Below are 23343 nucleotides of genomic sequence, written 5' to 3'. Positions count from 1 at the left end.
AACACTTTAGCAGAAACTCTGGGCAACTTTTACACAATCTGCATGTGATTGTACTGTGTTTACAAACTATCTGGCAGTTAATGATTTATATAGTTGGTTACCCTGAACACTTTCTGAGGCATATTGTATAGAGAAGCTTCAATATATCAAACCCCTGGCCTCTCTCCACAAACCACACCTCCTGAGTATGTATGAGGCAGCCACAGGGGAAGGTCAACTCCCACCTGACTTGAGCTGCGCAGTTAAAGTGGTGATACCCAAGCCAGATAATACATGGGATCAAAGCACCTCTTACAAGCCTATCTCTCCTTAAGACCGAGGGTAGGGTGTTGGCTAAGGTACGGCCACGAGGATACCCAGTGTAATCACTAACCTGGTACATTTGGACCAAATGGGATTGATGCTGGGGTGAGCTACCCGTCTCAACTCAGAAAGCTTCAAATCAGGCTAGATACAATGAGCAGAACACAAACACCTGAAGCAATTCTCTCTTTAGATGTGGAAAAAAAACATTTAATTCCATAGACTGGACATACCTTCACATGACATTGAGGCAATTTGGACTTCAGCCCAAACTCTGCAAATGGTTTTCTCTGCTCTAAGCCCCCTGCGGCACCCATGAGGGTGAATGGGTTACATCAGAGATATTTAAGTTGCAAAAAGGCAAATAATGGAGGTGTCTGCTCTCCCGGCTGTTGTTCAGTCTGTGCCTTTGAATGTCTGGTGAGCTGTATATGATGCAGGGTCATGTGACTGGGTTCCCAGAGGTCACAGGAAAACCAGAGAAAATGTAGCTATATGCAGGTGACTTGCGGCTCTATCTCACTGATCCAAATATGGTGATATTTGCGGTCCTCTCGATATTTCAGAACTTTGAGGCATACTCTGGGCATAGCATCAACTGGGAAAAGTCAACCCTGTATCAAATAGGAAATTGGGAGGACTGCAAGGGATTGACAGGGAGGCTGTGGGTCTCAAAGAGGGCTTCAAGTACCTGGGCATTAAGATTACCACTGACAATGATAGATTCCTGGAAGGGAGTTTAGGAAGAGAACGTGGAGTGGATGCCAATCGGTGGGATATGCTGCTGTTAATGATTTTTGGACAAGCCTCCCTATATAAAATGATCACCTTACCAAAATTTGAGATATCAGGAGCCTGTTTCACTAAACTTAATAATATACGAAGAAGGCTCATCTGGAACACAGTGCCTCGAGGATATCCTTAAGGAACTTATACTCAGGCACAACAGTGCCATGAGGATAGCCTTAAGGACCTTATGCAGGTCCTGGTATAACAGGGGAATTGCCTTGCTGGATCTCAGGACATATTACAGGGCAACTCAACTACAGGTTGTCAGTGAGTGAGGGGTTTACCCCTAACAGCGCACCAACAACGAGAGTAACAAGTATACAGAAGGCACCACTCAGATATGCCCATTGTATTTATGGTAAAAGTAGAGGGAACACCTGCCCACACCTACAAAAGCAGCTCTGAAAGTGTGGTATGAGGAACATTGGCTGGCAGGAAAAGGTCACACTGGCCACCCAGGTAATGGAAAAGAATGACCCTAAATTAGGTCCATAAGCTGAAGAGTTTTAAGAAGTGGGAACTAGTGGTTATATAAGCCCTGGGAGATATCCTGCATAAGGGAGAATTGAAACCCTTCAATACCTTACAGCAAGAATTTCAGTTAGTCCCCAGCCAAAGATACATATATCAACCATTAACACATGCGTTCCCAAAAGAGCAGGTGACTGGGGCAGAAATCATAAAACATTCATCTTGAAAAACTGGGTGTTGTAAGGTAAAATGACCCTTGATAAATCATGCCTTTTATCACACTGATGCAGCAAAGGCAACAACAGGGCAGCTGTGAGTCACATTAGAACATATACAGCATGCGCGTTAACAACTGAAGCTTTCCTCATCCCTGTGCTTTTTTTTTTAGAGTTTTCCTATTTGATTATTCAAAGGGCTAAACAATTTGATGTGACTGGAGAGAGAGCAAGAGTAGGAAAAGAAAGGTGTCTCCATTGTCAGGCGTATGCTATGAACATCACCAGTAAAGTCTCCAAACCATTACATGTGTTAAACTTTAGTCCCAGCAGTCATGTGTAAACATTTCTCAACCATACACTGCCTCTTTCTTTGGAGTCTGTCATTCAGCATTTGCCTTTACAGTGAGGTGTTACAGCGCAGTAGTTGTGCTCATGGTGAGAGTTCCTCCTTTACCTCAAGCAAATACGCAAGCCATTGCATTGCAAATGCTTGTTTACAGTCCTGTCCTGAATTTGCCTCGATACCGGGTGGACACCCTATCTTCTCCTCTGCTGAAAACCTATTTTTTACACAACCTCAAAAGAAACGCTTTTAACAGCTATTAGAACATTGGAATGTTGGTAGCTCCATTGGAAACAATGGAGTGCTGCGGGCTTTTACTGGCCGGTAAAAGCCCGCAGCGCCAACATTCCAATGTTCGCTTTGTTCACAGCAACAGCTGTGAACAAAGCCTCACGGAGCCCGAGGGGATTTTAATCCCCTCGGGCTCCGTCAATTTTTTTTTAATAGAACATTCTGCCCTGAGTGGCAGAATGTTCTAATAGCCTTAGAACCCGCCGTAGCGGGCTCTAACGGCTATTAAATTCCCTCTCCCTTGTTAAATGCCCTCTCCTTCGGCTCAGGCATTTAACGCAGGGAGCGGGCCTTTAACAGCCGGTAGAGCCCGCTACGGCGGGTTCTAAGGCTATATTATGTAGTGAGAGTTAGCCCTGCTCCAGGTCACAAACTTCAGTGAGCAATCAGCAAATATAACATCTGAATGCACGTGGGTGTTTAAGGCATACGCTCTGCTTCCTCACAGTAAGCATCAGAGTCATGGTCTGCATATTTAGCTAACAAGCTGCTCTTTTCCGAGATGTGAGTGGCGTTGTTAAGGATAAACAGAAAGCAGAGGGGTCCTGGAAGGCAGCTCGCTGATCCGGTGGTGCTCTGTCTAGGGGGGCATTGTTGTCTGCCTGGTATCTGTCCGTTTGGGCTCTCTGGTGATTCTCTACCACAGAGGACAAACTTCCAGGCACATAAAAAAAACAGCTGGGAGCGGGTTATCGTATTTCTTGGCGAGTCCTACATCTTAGGAGATAATCATTTACTCCAGGCGCAACCAAAAGGAAAGTTTAATTTCAAGTGTTTTTCCCTTTGCCAGGTGTTCCCACGTCAGTTCATGAAAGGAGGTGTTGTTTTGGCCAGGTAATACACTCCCCGTGTGCACAGCACCACCAAGCCGTGCCCGTGTCTCCCCCTCCCCGCCCTCGCTGCTTCTAGGGATCGAGGCCCGCCTGGACCCGTTCCGCTAGAGTGTCTCTCTGGTTTTTCTCCTCTTTTTCTGTCGGTCTTTCTCTGCTCTATCTGCCTTTTCTCTGCTTTTACTCTTTGCCTCTTTCAACCGTTTTCTAACTTTTTCTAACTTCGGGCCTTTTTGCCCTCTTTCACTTTTGCTATTTTTGCACCTTTTTTCCCGCTCCCCCCACCCCCTGCACCCCCATTCACCCGCACCGCCTGCCTCCAGCTGCTCCTCCCTCCCTTCTTAATGGCGGTAGCCCGTCCGCGCCTGGACCGCGCCCAGCGCCAGAACCCCTGGACCCCACAACAGCCACATCTCCAGCCTCCTCTACGACGCCGACACCCTCCTTGCACTCATCACTGGCCGAAACACCACCTGCTTCCAGGCCACTCCGAAGAGCACACACAGGCCTTTCTCCTGCCACAACTACAGCTTCACCTGCGTCAGAGCCCACAAACCTCCCAGGACCAAGACCAACTACCTCTGCTGCATACTCTTCAACACTCGCTCCTCACGCAAGCACGCCATTGAGCTCTGGGACCTTCTCGACTCCACCACCCCGGACGTAGCCTTCCTAACCGAAACCTGGTGGAGTGACTCCTCAGCTCCTGACATCGCCATAGCCATCCGGGACAGGTATAAGATCTCCCGCAGAGACCGCACCAACAGAACCGGAGGAAGCATAGCCATCGTCCACAAGGCCACCCTCGAAGTTAAGACCCACCTGGACGACTCCCTCAGCTCTGCCGAATTACTGCACTTTCTAATCCACACCGACCCCAACACTACCCTCAGAGGAACACTCATCTATAGACCTCCTAGACCCAGGGCACCGTTCAGCAACGCCATCGCCGACCTTGCCAGCACCCACGCACTAGCCTCCACGGACTACATCCTCCTCGGGGACCTGAACTTTCACCTCAAAAACAATAATGACATCAACTCCACCACTCTGATCGACAACCTCGCCAACCTCGGCTTCAGACAGCTCGTCAATGCACCCACCCACACAGCCGGTCACACTCTTGACCCCATCTTCTCCACAAGCGACCACGTCACCTTCAATCGCACCACTGAACTCTACTGGACTGACCACTGCATTCATTTCACCTTCAAGAAACAAACCAAACACCACCTCACTGAGCAACCACCCCGCCGACGCTGGGGCAAAGTCACCGAAGATCAGTTATCCAACGCCCTAGCCCAGAAACCACCCACCGACCCTGACATCGCCGCCCACAACCTCAAGCTATGGATCAACGACTGCGCCAAACACCTTGCACCACTCAAGAAACCCTCCACCAACCAAACCAACAAAAAAGCCACCTGGTTCACCAATGACCTCCAAGCCTCCAAACGCAACTACCGTAAATTCAAGCAAAAATGGCTCCACGAACGCACACCTAACAACCACACAGCAATCAAGGATGCCACACCAAGCCATCACCAACTCCTCGGGCTAGCAAAAAGATCCTCCTTCTAAACTCATCTAGAAAACAACGCTCATGACTGTAAAGAACTTTTCAACATCGTGAAGGAGCTCTCGAGCCCCAGTGCCACCGTCAACGACATCACCCCCTCCCAAGAACTATGCAACGCCCTAGCCACCGCCTTCCACCGAAAGATCGCAGACATCCACAACAGCTTCAACACCCCTCCCACCTCTGACTCGCCTGTCCCACCCTTCACGAACTCCACCCGCACCAACTGCCTAACCTCCTGGACCAGCATCAACGATGACGAAACTCGCAAGACCATGAATTCCAGCCACTCGGATCACCATCAGACCCCTGCCCACACCACATATTCAACAAAGCAGACGCAGCCATCGCACCACACCTACGGAAGGTCATCAACATCTCCTTCGAAACAGCAAGATTCCTGGAAAGCTGGACACACGCCAAAATCAATGCTCTACTCCAAAAACCAAAGGCGGACCCCAAAGACCTGAAGAACTTCCAGCCCATCTCCCTGCTTCCATTCCCGACAAAGGTCATTGAAAAAATTGTCAACACACAACTCACACGGTACCTCGAAGACAACAACATCCTCGACCCCTCCCAGTCCGGCTTCAGACGAAACCACAGCACCGAGACCGCCCTCCTCGCCGCCACAGATGACATCAGAAGCCATCTCAACAATAGAGAAACATCTGCCCTCATCCTCCTAGACCTGTCGGCCGCCTTCGACACAGTCTGCCACCACACTCTGAAAATCCGCCTCCACAAAGCAGGGATCCAAGAGCAGGTCCTCGACTGGACCACATCCTTCCTCTCCGGAAGAACCCAGAGAGTCCGCCTCCCCTGTTTCAATCCCAAGCCACCAACATCATCTGTGGCGTACCCCAGGGCTCATCCCTCAGCCCGACGCTGTTCAACATCTACATGGCCCCCCTTGCACAAGTGGCCTGTCAACACAACCTCAACATCATCTCCTGCGCCGACGACACCCAACTCATCCTCTCCCTCACAAAGGACCCACACACCGCCAAAACCAACCTCCATGAGGGCTCGAAGGCTGTCGCCGACTGGATGAGAAGTAGCCGGTTGAAACTAAACTCAGACAAAACTAGGGTACTCATCCTTGGGCCCACCCCCTCCGCCTGGGATGACTCGTGGTGGCCAGCCTCGTTGGGCACACCTCCGACACCAACCGACCATGCACGAAACCTCGGCTTCATCCTCGTCTCATCCCTCTCCATGTCAAAACAAGTCAATGCCATCTCCTCCTCCTGCTACAACACCCTCTGCATGCTTCGCAGAATCTACAAATGGATCCCAACCGAAACAAGAAAAACAGTAACTCAGGCCCTCGTCAGCAGCAGGCTTGACTACGGAAATGTACTCTACGCAGGCATCCCTTCCAAACACCTGCAACGCCTCCAACACATCCAAAACGCCTCCGCCCGACTCATCCTCAACATCCCTTGCCGCAGCCACATCACCCCCCACCTAAGAGACCTACACTGGCTCCCCGTCGACAAGAGCATCACCTTCAAGCTACCCACCTATGCACACAAAGCACTTCACAACACCGGACCAGCCTACCTGAACAGCAGACTCAGCTTCTACACCCCCACCCGGCAACTCTGCTCCGCCAACCTCGCCCTCGTCTCCATCCCCCACATCCGGCGCAGATCCTCCGGTGGCAGATCTTTCTCCTACCTCGCCGACAAGACCTGGAACACCGTCCCGTCTTACCTAAGACAGATCCAGGACCTGCTCACCTTCAGAACACACCTCAAAACCTGGCTCTTCGAGAAGTAGCAGCGCCCCCCCCAGCGCCTTTAAACCCTCACGGGTATGTAGTGTGCTCTATAAATAGATTGATTGATCGATTGTATTAACAACAAAACTCTCGATCAGAGTAAATGCAGGAAATTTAGTGCCTTTGTCCGCCCCTGGCCAAAAGCAAGGCATCTCATCCCAAATATTAAAGCTTCGAAACTAGCAAAAGATCCTGCAAAAAAGCTCCGGGACAAATCTGTCCCAGAGAAACCTTTAAAACAACATGAGCTGTGAATTTGTAAAGCACATGTTCACTACAAGACATAACTTGCAGCTGACAAATGGTGGGTATTTTCATCCTGCTCGATAAATCGCATGTTAATGCCTCGGGAGGGGGAAAACGAGTAGACACCACAGGCCTTAAACCCGTGACCATGGGGATTCAACAGTCCACTGAGCCCCCTGAATCTGAATTTTTACACAACCTTCTCTAAGTCAAACCTGCACTTTGCAGAAACACTGTTTGCAGCTATGATGTTGTGAGAGCTAGTACTGTTGGAAGTCACAATTTAATGCACCAAATTAACTGTAAATAATTTGCCTCTCACACGGGGTGGAGGGTTTGAAGAGGTTTAAAGACAAGAGTTGACTCCCCTATTCTATAAATCTACCACAATAAAGAAACCTTTGGGTCTAAAGGGATTACTGTTACAAATGGAGACCTAGCTAAGGTGAAATATCCCTTTAAATGGACGATTTCCCTCACCCACCATAGGTAGCAAGTTCCATCACTGGGAATCTCCTAGTACCATGATGCATAAGTGAAAGTTAAAACAAATATAAACCTGGTGTTAGCGTCTGTACAAGGACTATGTACAGACACTAACAGCAGGTTTATATCTGTCTCCCGCAGTGCATTAGTTTGGTTATATGTCGGAATAACGAATGCTCCAACCACCTATGCCTGAACAACGAGGTCGGAACAATGACCTCGTTGTTACCACTAATGCCTTTACCACGAATGCCTTACCAATGATTTTTCTTTGAAAAGGTGAACGGCATGCATGGTTCCAGCATGCGTCCCCTCTAGCCCCCCACCCCTAAAAATTACTGCGACCTCACCCCCCCCAAAATTACCGCAGCCCCAACCCCTAAAACCTAAAGCACCCCAGCCCCCACCCCTAAACCCTAAACCCTGCCCCCGCCCTGCCCCTAAACCTTAATCACCCTGAGCCCCCCACCCCCAAAAACTAAAAATACCCTGACTCCCCTCCCCGCCCCTAAAACCTAAAGCACCCCAACCCCCACCCCACCCCTAAAATCTAAACCCTGACCCCCCGCCCCTAAACCTTAATCACCCTGAGCCTCTCACCCCACCCCGCCCCTAAAACTAAAAATACCCTGACTCGCCACCCCTGCCCCTAAAACTGAAAATACCTCGACCCCCCTGCCCTTAAAACAGCCCCAGTCCCATCCCTGCTAACCTCCTCCTTGATCGCGTCGTCTTCCTCAGCCGACTCCCTTCTTCTGTGCCTTAACCACGCATGTACGTGGTTCAGCACATGCATGGTTAAGGCCCTGAACAAAGAAGTCGTGGAAAATGAAAGCGTTGTTCCTCTTTCGTTTTCCACTACTTCCTTGTTCAGGACTCATTGTTCGGGATGCTTCCCCCTTGGTTTTTCTCCTGGCCCAGGGACACATGAATAAAGGAAATCACGTACCTTGTAAGTAGCTGCTTCTCTGGTCCCCTCTGAAATTCCTCATTGTAAGTGCTCTAGACAATGCTGCAAGCTGATTCTTTATTCCCGTTGGTATCTCCTTATTCTTTGTCTTCTAGATAATGCTGCAAGCGGCTTCTCTAGTCCCAGGTAATTCCTCATTCTAAATCCTCTAGACAGAGCTGCTAGCTGCTTCTCTAGTCCCAGTGGTAATTCCTCCTTCTTAGTCCTGTATACAATGCTGCTTCTCTGGCCCCAGTGGTAATTCCTTATTCTAAGTCCTCAACACAATGTTGGAGCTGCTTCTGTTGTACCAGTGGTAGTTTCTCATTCCAAGTCCTCTAGAAAGTGCTGCAGCTGTTTCTCTGGCCCCAGTGGTGATTCCTCATTCTTAGTCCTGTAGCAGCTTCTCTGGTCCAGTTGGTAATTTCTCATTTGAAGTCCTCTAGACAATGCTGCAAGCTGCTTCTCTGGTCCTGTCGGGATTTCCTCAGTCGAAGTCCCCTAGACAGTGCTGCTAGCTTCTTCTTTGGTCCCAGTGGTAATTCCTCATTCTACGTCCTCAAGACAGTGCTGCTAACTGCTTCTCTGGCCACAGTGGTAATTCCTCATTCTTAGTCACGTAGACAATGCTGCAGCTACTTCTCTGGTCCCGGTGGGAATTCCTCATTCTTAGTTCCCTAGACAGTGCCGCAGCTGCTTCTCTGGTCCCGTCATTAACTCCAAACCAAAACACACAGGTAAAAACATTGTCATTTACAATGCCAATAGTTCTAACTATCACAAATGCGAGACATATTACATTGCAAATGCTTGTTTATTACAGTCATGCTGTGAGCTACAAGCAGTACCACTTAGAATAATTTCAGCACCGCGGATAACAATCCAAAGCACGGCACTGCTACATTGACAGTAAGTAATTGTAAAAGAAGGATGTTTTGTCTTTGTATGAAAACAAAGTTACACAACTAAAAGAAATTGGCAAAGCCAGTAACTCTCGAATAGACGCGACCTAGTGGCTATGCAAATACTTGTTAGTTCTTGTTTTGCTCTCTCTCTGTGATGTCTCTCTCACACTTTGCTCATTTGCTATTCTGTGTTTTTATTGCGTTTTGTTTTTGGCTCTGCAATGTAGTGGTGACCGTTTTTTCCTGTCTTCCACCTTACCTGCTTTACTACGCTTTCACTACTCTGCTCCTTCTAAGCCTCGCCCACTCAGGACATCCTTAATGGCGCCACAGTGCGAACCAGCCATTAAACATGTGCCTAGGTCTTACCTGAACCAGTACTCCAACTGGTCAAGGCACTCGCAGACCAGCTCCTGTGCCTAAGGCTCACACCTCTGCTCTGACCTCTCATGCTGCTGTCTCCCTCTCTCTATCCCTCCAGCTCTTTTGGGCACTCCTTTGCCTGTTCTCTCTCTCACACTCTCTACTTTCTCCTCGCACACTTTGCCCGTTCTGCTCTCCCTCTCTGTTTGTTTCTGCACTTCTTTGCCCATCTTCTCTGTGCTTTCTTTTTCACCCCTTGAACGTTGACTCTCCACCTTTTTCTCTCTCTCTGTAATTTCTTTCTCTCCTTACCCGTATTTGTACCTTTGCGCATATTCTCACTCACACTTTTGCCATTTATGGTCTTTTTCTACTAGTTTTGCTCTCTCTTTTATCTCTCTGTGCCCGTTTCCTATTCTGCCTTGTTTTACCTTGCACCTTGTGCCTTTTTTCTCTGCCATCTCGTGGTGCCTGTTTTTCCTGCCTGCTACCTCTTGCAGACCCTTGCCCCCCCCACTCCTTACCTGCTTTCCCACGCTGCTGCTCATTGCTGTGCTCCCACTAAGTCCAGCCTCCACCTCCTGCACTCCTACTGTTCCCACGACCTACTTAAAGGCAGCTGCAGTGTGGATGCGCAGTGGATGCGTGCAGCTTGTGCGCCACTGATGCACCAAGAGTGCACCAAAGCAAGCCTGTCTGCACCAATCCATGCCTGGACCTTTCCCAGTGCCACGAATTCTGGTTCTTCTGCCCACCTGCACCACTCCCCAACATTTCTCCAGTCTCAAAATCCAGGCCACCTGTCCACAAGCTGCTGCCACACCGTGTTACGACTCTGTCGTCCCATCTCTAGGGGGCGCTGTAAGGGGACTGTCGGAAGCCTGGGAATCACCTTAAACACTTATCTAGAGTCCCTTGCTGACTCCTGTTTGTTTCTCTGTTCTCCATGGTACACTTGTGTAGTACTACATTTGCTTCCTGGGACTGCAAATCCCATAATGCACAGCTTGGTAGTCAGGAAAGCCTGGATTCTGTTTCCTATTGTTTTCAATGGGAGAAGTCCAGTTGCTCCTTTTCACCGGATCCTCTCTTCCAGGACTTGCAAGTGTCTGAAATTACACACACCTGAAACGTCTCCTGTGCAGCCCAGCTTGGAACTGCTTATAAGCTGCCATTTCCTTAAGATTCCCGTCGTGCACTGGAGCTTGATTCCTTTGTGTTACAGATTATTTAACGGATGGTGTTCCAGTTTTGTTCCTGTTCCTGATCTGTTCCAGCTTGAGCCTGTTTCCTGTTTCTCTGCCCTGCTCCTGGTTGTTCCAGCCAATGTCTGCTCCCTATCTCTTAGTCTTGTATCTGTTTGTTTCCTCCAGAGCCTGCTCCCTGTTTCTCTGTCCTGCTCCTGCCTTGTTTCAGCCTGAACCCGCTCACTGTTTCTCAGTCCTGTTACCTGCTTTTTCCTTCTCCCTGTATTCCAGTCCTGTCCTTGACTGTTCCAGCCAGAGCCTGCATAACAGTTTCCCAGTCCTGTCTCTGTTTGTCCGAGCCAGAAGTTTGCACCCTGTTTTCCAGTCCTAGTCCTGCCTTTGCTTCAGCCTGAGCCTGTTCCCAGTTCCTGCATCTGTCTCTTAGCTTGTCCCTTCTGTTTCCTCTCGGTATTTGTGTCTGGTAAGTGTTCTATCAGTCTTCCCCAGTGTATAAGTGTCCTCCTTTGTACTGGGGTTGGCTCCTGGTTTCCAGGAGGCAATTCCAGCCTCCATCCTTGTCTAGTGTTATACGTTGTCTTTCGTGCCTAACAGTGACAGTGTGCTATTGCTGTTTTCTCAGAAATCGCCACTGGGTTTCCAGCTGGACCCACAAGAGCATGTGTTGTGTATGTAAGTACTATTCTTGTTTGTGCTCTAGGGTCCAGAGACAGAATCACTTCTGCTGCCTCCTTTCTATGGGGCTGGCAGGGTGACTATCTGTAAGAGCAACCTACACAGAGACATTGACATTCCCTGTCACTGTGGGCGGTTCTGCGCCTTACTCTGTGTTTGTCCATTAGTAATCTGTTTCCTGTTTGTTCACACAAGGGTTGATCTGCTTTTACTTTCCTGTGCCTGTCCATAGCTGTCCTTTCTGTGTATGCCTTTAGCTGCTCTTCTGCCCCAGTATACTACCTCTTTAGAATATTCAGTGACCTCAAGGGGTGTCCCAACCAGAGTCCTGATCAGATCCGCCTGAAACCGTGACACACCTCACCAGGCCACTGAGAGAGCTTTGGCCTGCACCCACTGCCACTTCACGTGCAACACCACACCTACTGTGCGTGCTCTCACTCACAGGACACGTCCCACACCCACCAACAAACCCACACTGCAAGACAATTTTTCATGCACACTCCTGAGCACCCAATCACTCATCAAAAATGCCACAGAAATCTGGGACATCCTGCACAACTGTGCCCCGGACCTTCTCTTCTTAACAGAAACCTGGCTGACCTCTGACTTGGCATCTGACATCACCACAGCTATCCCAGCAAGCTAAAAAGCTTGCATGCCAAGACAGCCAGCACAGCACAAGAAAAGGAATCACAATAATATTCAAAGAATCCTTTAGTTGCAACCCAACAGAGGACTCAACTCACCTCATGGAGCACCTTCAACACTTCAAATACAAATCTTAGCATCTTACACTGTGAGAGAAACCCTTGTTTATCAACCTTGGGAACTATGCGCCACTTTCATCAACGTTGCTGAACTCATTGCCCCCTCCAACAACATCATACTTAGAGACTTTAATGTCCACCTGGAGACCGGAATGACACCAAAACCACCACACTTCTTGAGAGACTAGGGAACCTGGGGCTAACACAACACCTCAGAGGACCCACTCATATTGCCAACATACCCTCAACCCAATCTTCACTGCTTTCAGCAGAATCAAAATCACCTAAGCCACACTTCTCAAAGGGACTTACGCCATCATCCAGTTCCTAATCAGCATCCCATGGCGAATAAAAATTTGAACCTGAGGCCTGGCTAGACATAGCTGGTAAACTGAGGAACTTCACGCAACTAAACACTGGAAACAAATGGAAAAAAGATGGAGAACTAACCACCTTGAAAACAACAGAGACTTGCAGAGTAGCCATAAGATAATACCAACAGCAAATTAGAGAAAGTAATGAGGAGGCCCTAGCAGTGCTCATAGAAAACAGCTCCAAAGACAGCAAAGAAATCCTCACGATCATCAAAAATCTCACAAGCCTCCACCACAAACAACATCACCCCCTCACAGGAGCTTTGCAATAATCTGTTGAACTTCTTTAGCAACAAAATCAAAACCAACTACAACAGTTTTGGCCCCCAACGAGACTCCTACAGTCTCACCACAAACTTACCCACAGAAAATCACAGAAATACCCTGACATCCTGGGAAACACTCACCATGGAAGAAACAGCCAACGTCATGAAGAATATCTACTCCGGAGCATCTATGGACCCCTGCGCCCACCACATATTCAATTTGGATGATGACCCCATCAGCAAAGTCCTCCTGCACATTCGGAACAACTCAGTCACCACTGAGACATCACCAGATGTGTTGGTTAACACACTACTAAAAAAATCCTCTGCAAAACCTACTGTACTAGCAAACTACCATCCAATCTCCTGTTTTGCCTTCCCAGACAAAGTCATAAAGTCATCAACAAGTAACTCCCTTACTATCTCAACGCACATCAGCTCCCAGACCGTACAGTCAGGTTTCCTGCTGAACCACAGCACCAACCCTGCCCTCATTACAGCCACAGACAACATCAGGCTGATCCTCGACCATGAACAAACAGCTGCCCTGTGCTGCTTGACCTCTTAGCAGACTTCTACATGGTCACCCACATCACACTGATCAGAAGACTGCATGAAAGGGCATCCAAGGACCCACCCTCAACTGAATCTGCTCCTTTCTGATGGGAAGGACACAAAAAATCAACCTGCCTCCTACTCTGTTGGACCCTCACTGGCACACATACCCCACATTCGCAAACCACAGCCGGAGGTCATGTCTTTTCCTACATCTCTCCCAAAACATGGAACAACGTCCCACACCTCATCAGAGCCTACTCATTGTTTCCAGAGTTCTGCAGGAAGCTGAAGACCTGGCTCTTTAAATATCTTCCCCAAGGAGAGAGTTGCCCGATGTTAGAAATGGGGTCTCTAGTTGGCAGTGGTTTGCACCCTGTCAAAGTAGGGGCCCTCACTCTAGTCAGGGTAAGGGGATTCCCACAGCTAAGAAAACCCTTGCTCACCCCCTTGGTAGCTTGGCACAAGTAGTCCGGTTTATCTCATGGGCAATGTGTAAAGTATTTGTACACGCACACACAATAACACAGTGAAAACACTACAAAAGGACTCTGCACAAGTTTAGAAAAATAGCCAATATTTATCTGAATAACACAAGACCAAAACAACAAAAATCCAACATTCATAAGCCAAGATACCACTTTGAAAATATCAAGCTAGTTTAGTCCAAAGAAATCAATGGATTTGTTTTCTTTAGGGAAAAGTACCTTAGGTGCATCAAAAATCAAAGACAAGAACAGGTGCGGGGAAGGTGAGGTGCCGGAAAAGCAAGCAATGCATCCATTCCTTACTGCCAGTGGAGATGACACATCGGTTCCTTACAGTTGCAAGGAGGTGATACGCCAGTTCCTTGTTGTAGGAAAATGCTACTGTAGGCATGGTTACCCTGTACCTTTTTGTCTTTTGTTGATGCTAGTTATGATTGAAAGTATTTTTGGGACCCTGCTAACCAGGCCCCAGCACCAGTGTTCTTTCCCTAAACTGTACCTTTGTTTCCACAATTGGCACAACCCTGGTACACAGATAAGTCCCTTGTAACTGGTACCAAGGGCCCTGTGGCCAGGGAAGGTCTCTAAGGGCTGCAGCATGCATTATGCCACCCTGGGGACCCCTCACTCAGCACATGCACACTGCCTCACAGCTTGTGTGTGCTGGTGGGGAGAAAATTACTAAGTCAACATGGCACTCCTCTCAGAGTGCCATGCCCACAACCCATTGCCTTTGGCATAGGTTAAGTCACCCCTCTAGCAGGCCTTACAGCCCTAGGGCAGGGTGCACTATACCACAGGTGAGGGCATAGTTGCATGAGCACTCTGCTCCTACAGTGTCTAAGCTAACTCTTTGGTATTGTAAGTGCAGTGTAGCCATAAAGAGTACATGGTCTGGGAGTTTGTCAAACACAAACTCCACAGTTCCATAATGGCTATACTGAAATCTGGTAAGTTTGGTATCAAACTTCTCAGCACAATAAACCCACACTGATGCCAGTGTTTGATTTATTGAAAAATGCACACAGAGGGCATCTTAGAGATGCCCCCTATATACCAGTCCAGTTCCTAGTGTTAGGCTGACTAGTTCATGCCAGCCTGCCACAACCAGAAGGGCTTCTGGCCACATGGGGTGAGTGCCTTTGTCACTCTGTGGCCAGGAACAAAGCCTGCACTGGGTGGAGGAGATTCTCACCTCCCCCTTCAGGAACTGTAACATGTGTCGGTGAGCCTCAAAGGCTCAAGCCTGTTGTTACAGCGCCCCAGGGCACTCCAGCTAGTGGAGATGCCCGCCCCTCCGGACACAGCCCCCATTTTTGTCGGCAAGTCCGGAGGAGATAATGAAAAACAAGGAGGAATCACCAACCAGTTCAAGACAGCCCCTAAGGTGTCCTGAGCTGAGGTGACCCCTGCCTTAGGAAATCCTCCATCTTGGTTTCGAGGTTGTCCCCAGTAGGATTAGGGATGTGCCCCCGCCCCACAGGGAGGAGGCACAAAGAGGGTGTAGCCACCCTCAAGGACAGTAACCATTGGCTACGGCATCCCAGACCTAAACACACCCCAAATTGAGTAATTAGGGGTGACCCTGAACCCAGGAAATCAGATTCCTGCAACCTGACGAAAGAAGAAGGACTGCTGACCTGAAAGCCCAGCAGAGACGACGGAGACAACAACTGACTTGGCCCTAGTCCTACCAGCCTGTCTCCCGACTCAAAGAACCTGCACAGTGACGCATCCAGCGGGACTAGTGACCTCCTAGGACTCAGAGGACTGACCTGCACCTAAAGGACCAAGAACCTCCTGAGGACAGCAGCTCTGTCCAAAAACAGCAACAACAAACCAACTTTAAAGAGACTCCCACCTCACTCCGGAATCGCACGTGACGCCCCCGGCTCGAGTTCAGGAGAACCAACATAGCAGAGAGGACTCCCAGGTGACTTCAACAACATGGACACCCTGAGTCGACCTCCCCGCACCCCCACAGCAACGCCTACTGAGAGGATCCAGAGGCTCCCCCGTGACCGTGATTGCCTGGTAACAAAGGAACCCGACGCCTGGACCAAACACTGCACCCGCAGCCCCCAGGATCGGGAGGAACCACCTACCAGTGCAGGAGCACCCACATCCTAGCTCAGTCGGTGGCTGGCCCGAGAAGCCCCCCTGTGCCCTGCCTGCATCACCAGAGTGACCCCCGGGCCCCTCCATTGCTTTCAACGCAAAACCGGATGCCTACTTTGCACAATGCACCCGGGCGCCACTGTGCCGCTGAGGGTGTATTTTGTGTGCCAGTGTGTGTCCACCCCAGTGCCCTACAAAACCCCCCTGGTCTGCTCCCTGAGGACGCAGGTATTTACCTGCTAGCACACTAGAATCAGAGCACCCCTGTTCTCCATAGGCGCATATGTTATTTGGGCCCTCCTTTGACCTCTGCACCTTACCTGCCCTGTGTTGTTGGTGCTGGGTGTTTGGGGCTGCCTATGCCCAGGAGACTGAACTTGTAAGTGCTTTACTTACCTGAGAAACTATTACTTACCTCCCCCAGGAACTGTTGATTTTTGCAGTGTCCACATTTAAAATAGCTTATTGCAATTTTTGCCAAAACTGTGTATACTACTGTTTTAATTTAAAGTTCCATACTTACCTGTGTAAAGTACCTTACAATTTATGTACTGACCTAAGGGCCAGATGTATGAAAACTGGGGTCTGCGAATCGCAAAATGCGATTTTTAAGAAATCGCTATTTCCGAGTCGCAATTGGCCATGTAACAAAATTGCGATTCGGAATTAGCGATTTCTTAAAAATCGCAATTTGTGGTTTGCGAGGCCCATTTACCGAATCGCAATTTGCATTCTCGCAAATTACGATTTTTTTGCGATTCGTTAAAAAATCGCAAAATGCGAGAAAGTTTGAGAATGCACACCTGGAGGAGCCTGATGGCATCACCAGCAGGAAATGAGTCATCCCAGGAAGTTACAGGTGCCACACCCAAACCAGCATCCTGAGTGAGAGCAGCCCAGCCACATTGAGCAGCACTCTGAAGGAGCAGCATCACCTGAGCCACAATGGAGCCCCAAAGTCCAGGACTTGAGAAGCAGGAGAGGAAGCGCAAACTGAAGTTCAGTGAGCAGGAGCTGGAGGTCTTAACAGAGGAGGTGGTGAGGAGCCATGACCGCCTGTTTGGCAAATCATCCCTCCAGGTGCCAGAGAGTGAGAAGAGAAGACTTTGGCTTGAGATCCAAAGTAAAATCTGCGCAATTGGAGTGGCACAGCGCTCCATTGAGGAGATCAAGAAACGCTGGTATGACCTGCGGTCCCAGGCAAAGGAGAGAGTGGCAAGGTGACTTGCAGAGGCCAGGAGCACAGGAGGAGGACCACCAACCGAGCCACCTGCCACACCACTGGAGGACCTGGTGGAATCGGCACTCCTACCGGAAACAGTGACAGGGGTCACAGATGTAGACACCTCCGCTCAACCAAGTACCAGCCAAGGTAAGTGCAATGTTGTCGTGTGAACCCAATATGTGCATGCATAAAAGCCCCTTAGGAATTAGCATGTAATGTGAAGTAGTGTGTGAAGTAGTCCACTCCACATCTTAGTAGCAGCACAACAATGCATTATGGGAGTCGTGGTCCACAAACTAGTACAGACAGTGGCATGACAATGTAAGCAAGCATAGTGACACCCAAGGTAACACAACACACACTACACCATGTAGAGCAGTACCTATAGCTTTATTGCCATTTCTGGACAGAGAATGTATCATACAGAACTGACATGCTGCATAGTGTTGTTGCAGGTGGGCCTGGCACAGCAGCCACAGAAATTGTGTGTGTAGGGGAGACGGACACACAGCTGCCTTCTGACACCAACACCAGTGGGTCCATCAATGTCTCAACTGTGCGCCGCAGGCCCAGGCCATTGCCACTTCCAGACCTCAGTGGTGACTCCGATGTGCAGCAGGAGGGGCCAGGCACACCATCTGCACCCGATAGGCGCAGCCAGATACCAGAGGACAGGGGTCATTCAGCACATTGCAGAAGTGCCACAGTATCCCAGCAGCAACTGCAGGAGGCAGCTGAGGGTACATCCTTGTTTGGTGGACTTGAGGCTGCTATGTTGCAGCAACAGCGCCTGCAAAACAGGAGAATACTGAGTCTGGACAGGAACCTTAGAATCCACAACAGACATATGGTTGGCCTGCATCGGAGAATTGACACCCTGAACGACAATATGAACCAGCTGCGTAAGGGACAGGTGCAGGCCTCTCAGGACACTAGGGAGCTGACCAGTGCAGTGCGTGACCTGTGTGAGGAGCTGCACCACGAAAGAGTGAGTCGACGCAGACATGATCACCGTTTCCGAACCATGTTTGTGAACTACTGCAGGACCTCAAATCGGATGGCCAACTCCACCACCCTCATCGCCCGTCATGCTGTGGCGGCCCAGGTTGAGGCTCCACACACCAGCAGAATGTGGTCCAGGGCCTTGTCCAAATCAACAATGTGATTGAACTAGTAATGGGACAGAGGTCGGCCACTCCCAGTGAGGTTGCCTTGGGGGACACGGAGGACAGTTTGAGCCTCAGTAGTGTGCAAGCACCTGCTTCAGACACCAGACGGCGCAGTGCCAGTGCAGCACTGCCACTGAGGGTGACATTCAGGGTGCCAGTGAGTCAACTGGGCACCCCAGTGGTATGCGAGGGAGGAGGAAGTGACTCTTGCCGCATTGACACTGGTGTCCCCACTATGAAGTAATAGTGTGGGACTCAGTTCATTTGTTTATTTTCGTTTTTCTCATTCACCTTTTCACTTCTTTCATCACAATTAATAACCTGACGTAAGGTAATAAATATTTCTATCACTGCAGCTACAGTTGTCAGTGGAGTTTTGTTATACATACTCACGTCTGAAATGGTTGTGTGTGATGTCAGCACGCCTTTGCCGTCCCTCTGCTGCACTGGTCCTGTCTGCTGGCTGTAGAGGTGGTATGGGATCGTCATCCTCATCTGATTCAGTGTCACTGATTTCTATAGGTATGCCCCTGGTTGTAGCTATATTGTGCAAGATTGCACAAGTAGCCACTATTCTACATGTGGTTTCTGGACTGTACTGTAGTGCCCCTCCACTCTTGTGGAGGCAACGGAAGCGACTCTTCAGGAGGCCAAATGTGCGCTCCACCACGTTGTGGGTTGCCCTGTGTGCTGCATTGTATCTCCGTTCTGTCGGTGTGGTGGGATTGAGGTAGGGCATCATCATGCAGGGGGGCACTGCATAGGCACTGTCTCCTGAAAGGGACAGAAGGTTTGATGAGTACCTCAGCCATCTTACAAGGGTTTGTTATCTATGCGCCATTGTAAAGTGTGACATTACCTAGTAGATATCCTTCACCAAACTCCCCAGCTAGCAGTCTTGTGTGAATGCCGCTGTGGCGAAAGATGTATGAATCATGTGTGCTCCCTGGGTACCTGGCCACAAGATCATTTATGATGTAGGAGGCATTGCATATCACCTGTATATTCATGGAATGTTGGTGTTTACGGTTTTGGTACACATACTCTGTGACAGAAGGTGGACATATTGCCACATGTGTGCCATCTATGGCACCTAGGACGTGGGGGAACTGTGCTATCTGATAAAACTCAATTTTTGTCTGCTGTATTTCCTGTGGGGTGTGGGAGAATCAGATGTACTGTTGGAGTTTGCTTAGCATGGCGTTGATAAATGCATTGAAGAATCTGTAGAGGGTGCTCTGTGACACCCCCCCAGCCGCTGCTATGACCCCTTGATAGCTCCCTGAGGCAAGTAGGTGTAAGGAGCATAATACCTGCACATGGGTGGGAATACTATGTGTCCTTAGTGTTCTGCGCTGCAGTAGGGGTTGTAGCTCAGCTATCAGGTCAAGTATCATGGCTGAGTTCAACCTATACCTCTCATATATTTCCTCCTCTGTCAGGTCAAAAAGTGTAATACGCACTCTGAAAATGCGCTCCTGTCTCCTTCTCCCTCTCCTCAAACCTGCCAGGATCCTCATCCTCCTCGCCATGACGTAGAGTGCAGCCATTGTGGTAGAGAGTCTGAGACATTCTGGGCCTCTTTATATAGGTTGCACCTGGTTACCACCTGGTTTCACTTAGTGGTATTTTGCATGTGCAAAATTCCATTCTGCAAAAAATCGCTAATTGCGATTTTTTGATGCATCTATTTGCGATTTGGATTTTGCGATTCGCATTTTGCACCTCGCAATTTCCTACTGGAAATACCAAATCGCAAAATGCGACTCGCAAAACCTGGTCACACCGCAAAAAATCGCAATTTTTGCAATTTCTTATTTTTGGTCTGCGAATGCCTTTCATGCATCGCAGACCACATTTTTGCACTCGCAAACGGCCGACTTTTGCGATTCGCACCGTTTGCGAGTGCAAAACTTTTCATACATCTGGCCCTAAATTCTGAATCTTGTGGTTCTAAAATAAATTAAGAAAATAATATTTTTTTATATAAAAACCTATTGGCCTGGAGTTAAGTCTTTGAGTGTGTGTTCTCATTTATTGTCTGTGTGTGTACAACAAATGCTTAACACTACCCTCTGATAAGCCTACTGCTCGACCACATTACCACAAAATAGAGCATTAGTATTATCTAATTTTACCACTATCAACCTCTAAGGGGAACCCTTGGACTCTGTGCACACTATCTCTCACTTTGAGATAGTATATACAGAGCCAACATCCTACACTGGTGGATCAGCGGTGGGGTCTAAGACTTTGCATTTGCTTGACTACTCAGCCAATACCTGATCACATGACTAAAATTCCAAAAGTTGTCATTAGAATTAGATTTTTGCAATTTACAATTTTATTTTTTATTTTTAAAAGTCCTGCTAGGTCCTTGTTTAAGTCCCTGTTAGCATTTCTTTTGAAGTTAAAAAGTTTGTAAAAGTTAGGATTTAAGTTCTAGAAGTAGAGTTTAGAGTCTTTAAAAGTAATCCCAACTTTTAGAGTGATAATGAGTCAAACAGATGAGGCAGTGATGAAACTCAACCTTACACCTTACCTGCATCTAGAGATGTCCGAGTTAAGGTCTCTCTGTAAGACAAAGAAGATAAAAACTGGGTCCAACCCTAACAAGGCAAAGCTCCAGGAGCTTTTGGCAGAGTTCACAAGGGACCAGCCCTCTGATATGGAGAATACTCCTTCAGATGGGGAAATTAGTGAACAGGAGGAAGAACTCCGCCCTCCTGTTCTAAATAGGGAGGACAGGGCTCCTTGAACCCTCTCCCCAAAAATCATAGTCAGAGAGCCTGGTTCTTCCACAGGGGAGTCCAGTACCTCTGGTAGCATTGAGGACAGCCTCAATGAAAAGGTCATCCTGTTAGCCAGGATGGCCAAGAGATTGGCTTTGGAGAAACACCTTATGTGTTTAACTCCCATAAATGGTGGCAGCAACTTAAATAGGCTCAGAGAGAATACCGACATCCTAAAAATCCCCAAAGGGATTGTAACTAAATATGAAGAAGGTGATGACATCACCAAGTGGTTCACAGCTTTTGAGAGGTCTTGTGCAACCAGAAAAGTAAATAGATCTCACTGGGGAGCTCTCCTTTGGGAAATGTTCACTGGAAAATGCAGCAATAGACTCCTCACTCTCTCTTGTAAAGATGCAGAATCCTTTGACCTCATGAAGGCTACCCTAATTGAGGGCTTTGGATTCTCAACTGAGGAGTACAGGGTTAGGTTCAGGGGGGCTCACATATCCTCGAGCCAGACCTGGGTTGATTTTGTTGACTTCTCAGTCAAAACACTAGATGGTTGGATAACTGGCAGTGGTGTAAGTGATGGGCTGTATAATTTATTTATGAAAGAACATCTGTTAAGTAATTGCTTCAGTAACAAACTGATCAACATCTGGTAGGCCTAGGTCCTATTTCTCCCCACAAATTGGGAAAGAAGGCAGACCACTGGGTCAAGACAAGGGTGACCAAGACTTCCACAGGGGGTGACCAAAAGAAAGGGGTCACAAAGCCTCCCCAGGGGAAGGGTGGTAAGACATCCAAGGACAAAAACAGAGGGGGTCATTACAACCCTGGTGGACGGTGTTTAAGCGGCAGTAATACCGCAAAAAGGCTGGCGGAAAAAAAAGGGAATTATGACCGTGGCGGAAACTGCCAAAAAAGACAGCCACTTTAACACTCCGACCACCACAGCGGTACAGACAAGCAGCGCGGCGGTCACCGCCAACAGACAGGTGGAAAACAAAGTACCGCCCACAGTATTACAACAGGCCAATCCGCCACCTTTTCCTGGACGGATTGACCGTGGATAAAAACACGGCGGAAACAGCCATTTCAATGGGAAAACGCTCACCTTAACACACTCCACGAGGAAGGAGGGCACCATGGAGCCGGATCTCCAATTACTCCTTGCGATAGTGTTCCTGCTCCTCTACGAACATCAGCAACGCCAGTGCCGAAGACAACGGTGAGTACTGCACCTACGACATAGGGGAGGAGGGAGGCAAAAGTCAGGGACACACACACGCAACACCCACACCCCCACCCCGACCCTCGCACACTACAACACAAACACCAATGCATTTCCAAACATCACAGTAACAACCCCAAACCCCCCCCGGAAGAATGCAAACACAGAAGGAAATGAGTAAAACCATTGTAATGTATCAAAATACAGTAACCAAATATATACAGAAATATGTAACACATTCTAAAAATATACATCACGAATTGTAGTGCAGGTATGCACCATTCAATGTCCGTGGACCACTGGGCCCAAAATGCATGGGCGAGGCCCACATCAGATACCTGTCCAGAAACGGAGAAAACACTGCAGGGGCATCAGATAGAAATACAACAGGCACCCCAGGAGGAAGGGAAGGGGGGGCACCTCAGCCAGATGACAGCACCACGCCAGATCCACGACGGGGCGACATGCCCATTGATGTATCCTGGGTAGTGCAAAGCCACAGTCTCACAAGTCTTTGCAGTGGGTGGGTTGCCCACTGCTTTATCCTGGGGAGTGCAAAGCCACAGTCTCACAAGTCTTTGCAGTGGGTGGTTTGCCCACTGTACCATCCTGGGGAGTGCAAAGCCACAGTCTCACAAGTCTTTGCAGTGGGTGGTTTGCCCACTGTACCATCCTGGGGAGTGCAAAGCCACAGTCTCTCAAGTCTCTACAGTGGGTGGTTTGCACACTGTACCATCCTGGGGAGTGCAAAGCCACAGTCTCTCGAGTCTCTACAGTGGGTGGTTTGCCCACTGTACCAACCTGGGGAGTGCAAGCCACAGTCTCTCAAGTCTCTACAGTGGGTGGTTTGCCCACTGTACCAACCTGGACAGTGCACAGCCACAGACTCTCAAGTGGATAACAGTCTGTCTCCACTGGTTCTGGAGGGGGACTGGTGCCCAGAGTGCATCACTCTCCCCGTGACAGTCCC

This window comes from Pleurodeles waltl, chromosome 6 (genome assembly GCF_031143425.1).
Source record: "Pleurodeles waltl isolate 20211129_DDA chromosome 6, aPleWal1.hap1.20221129, whole genome shotgun sequence".
NCBI classification, from domain to species: domain Eukaryota; kingdom Metazoa; phylum Chordata; class Amphibia; order Caudata; family Salamandridae; genus Pleurodeles; species Pleurodeles waltl.
The sequence above is the reverse complement of the archived record's forward strand: the minus strand, read 5'-3'. Positions refer to the sequence as shown.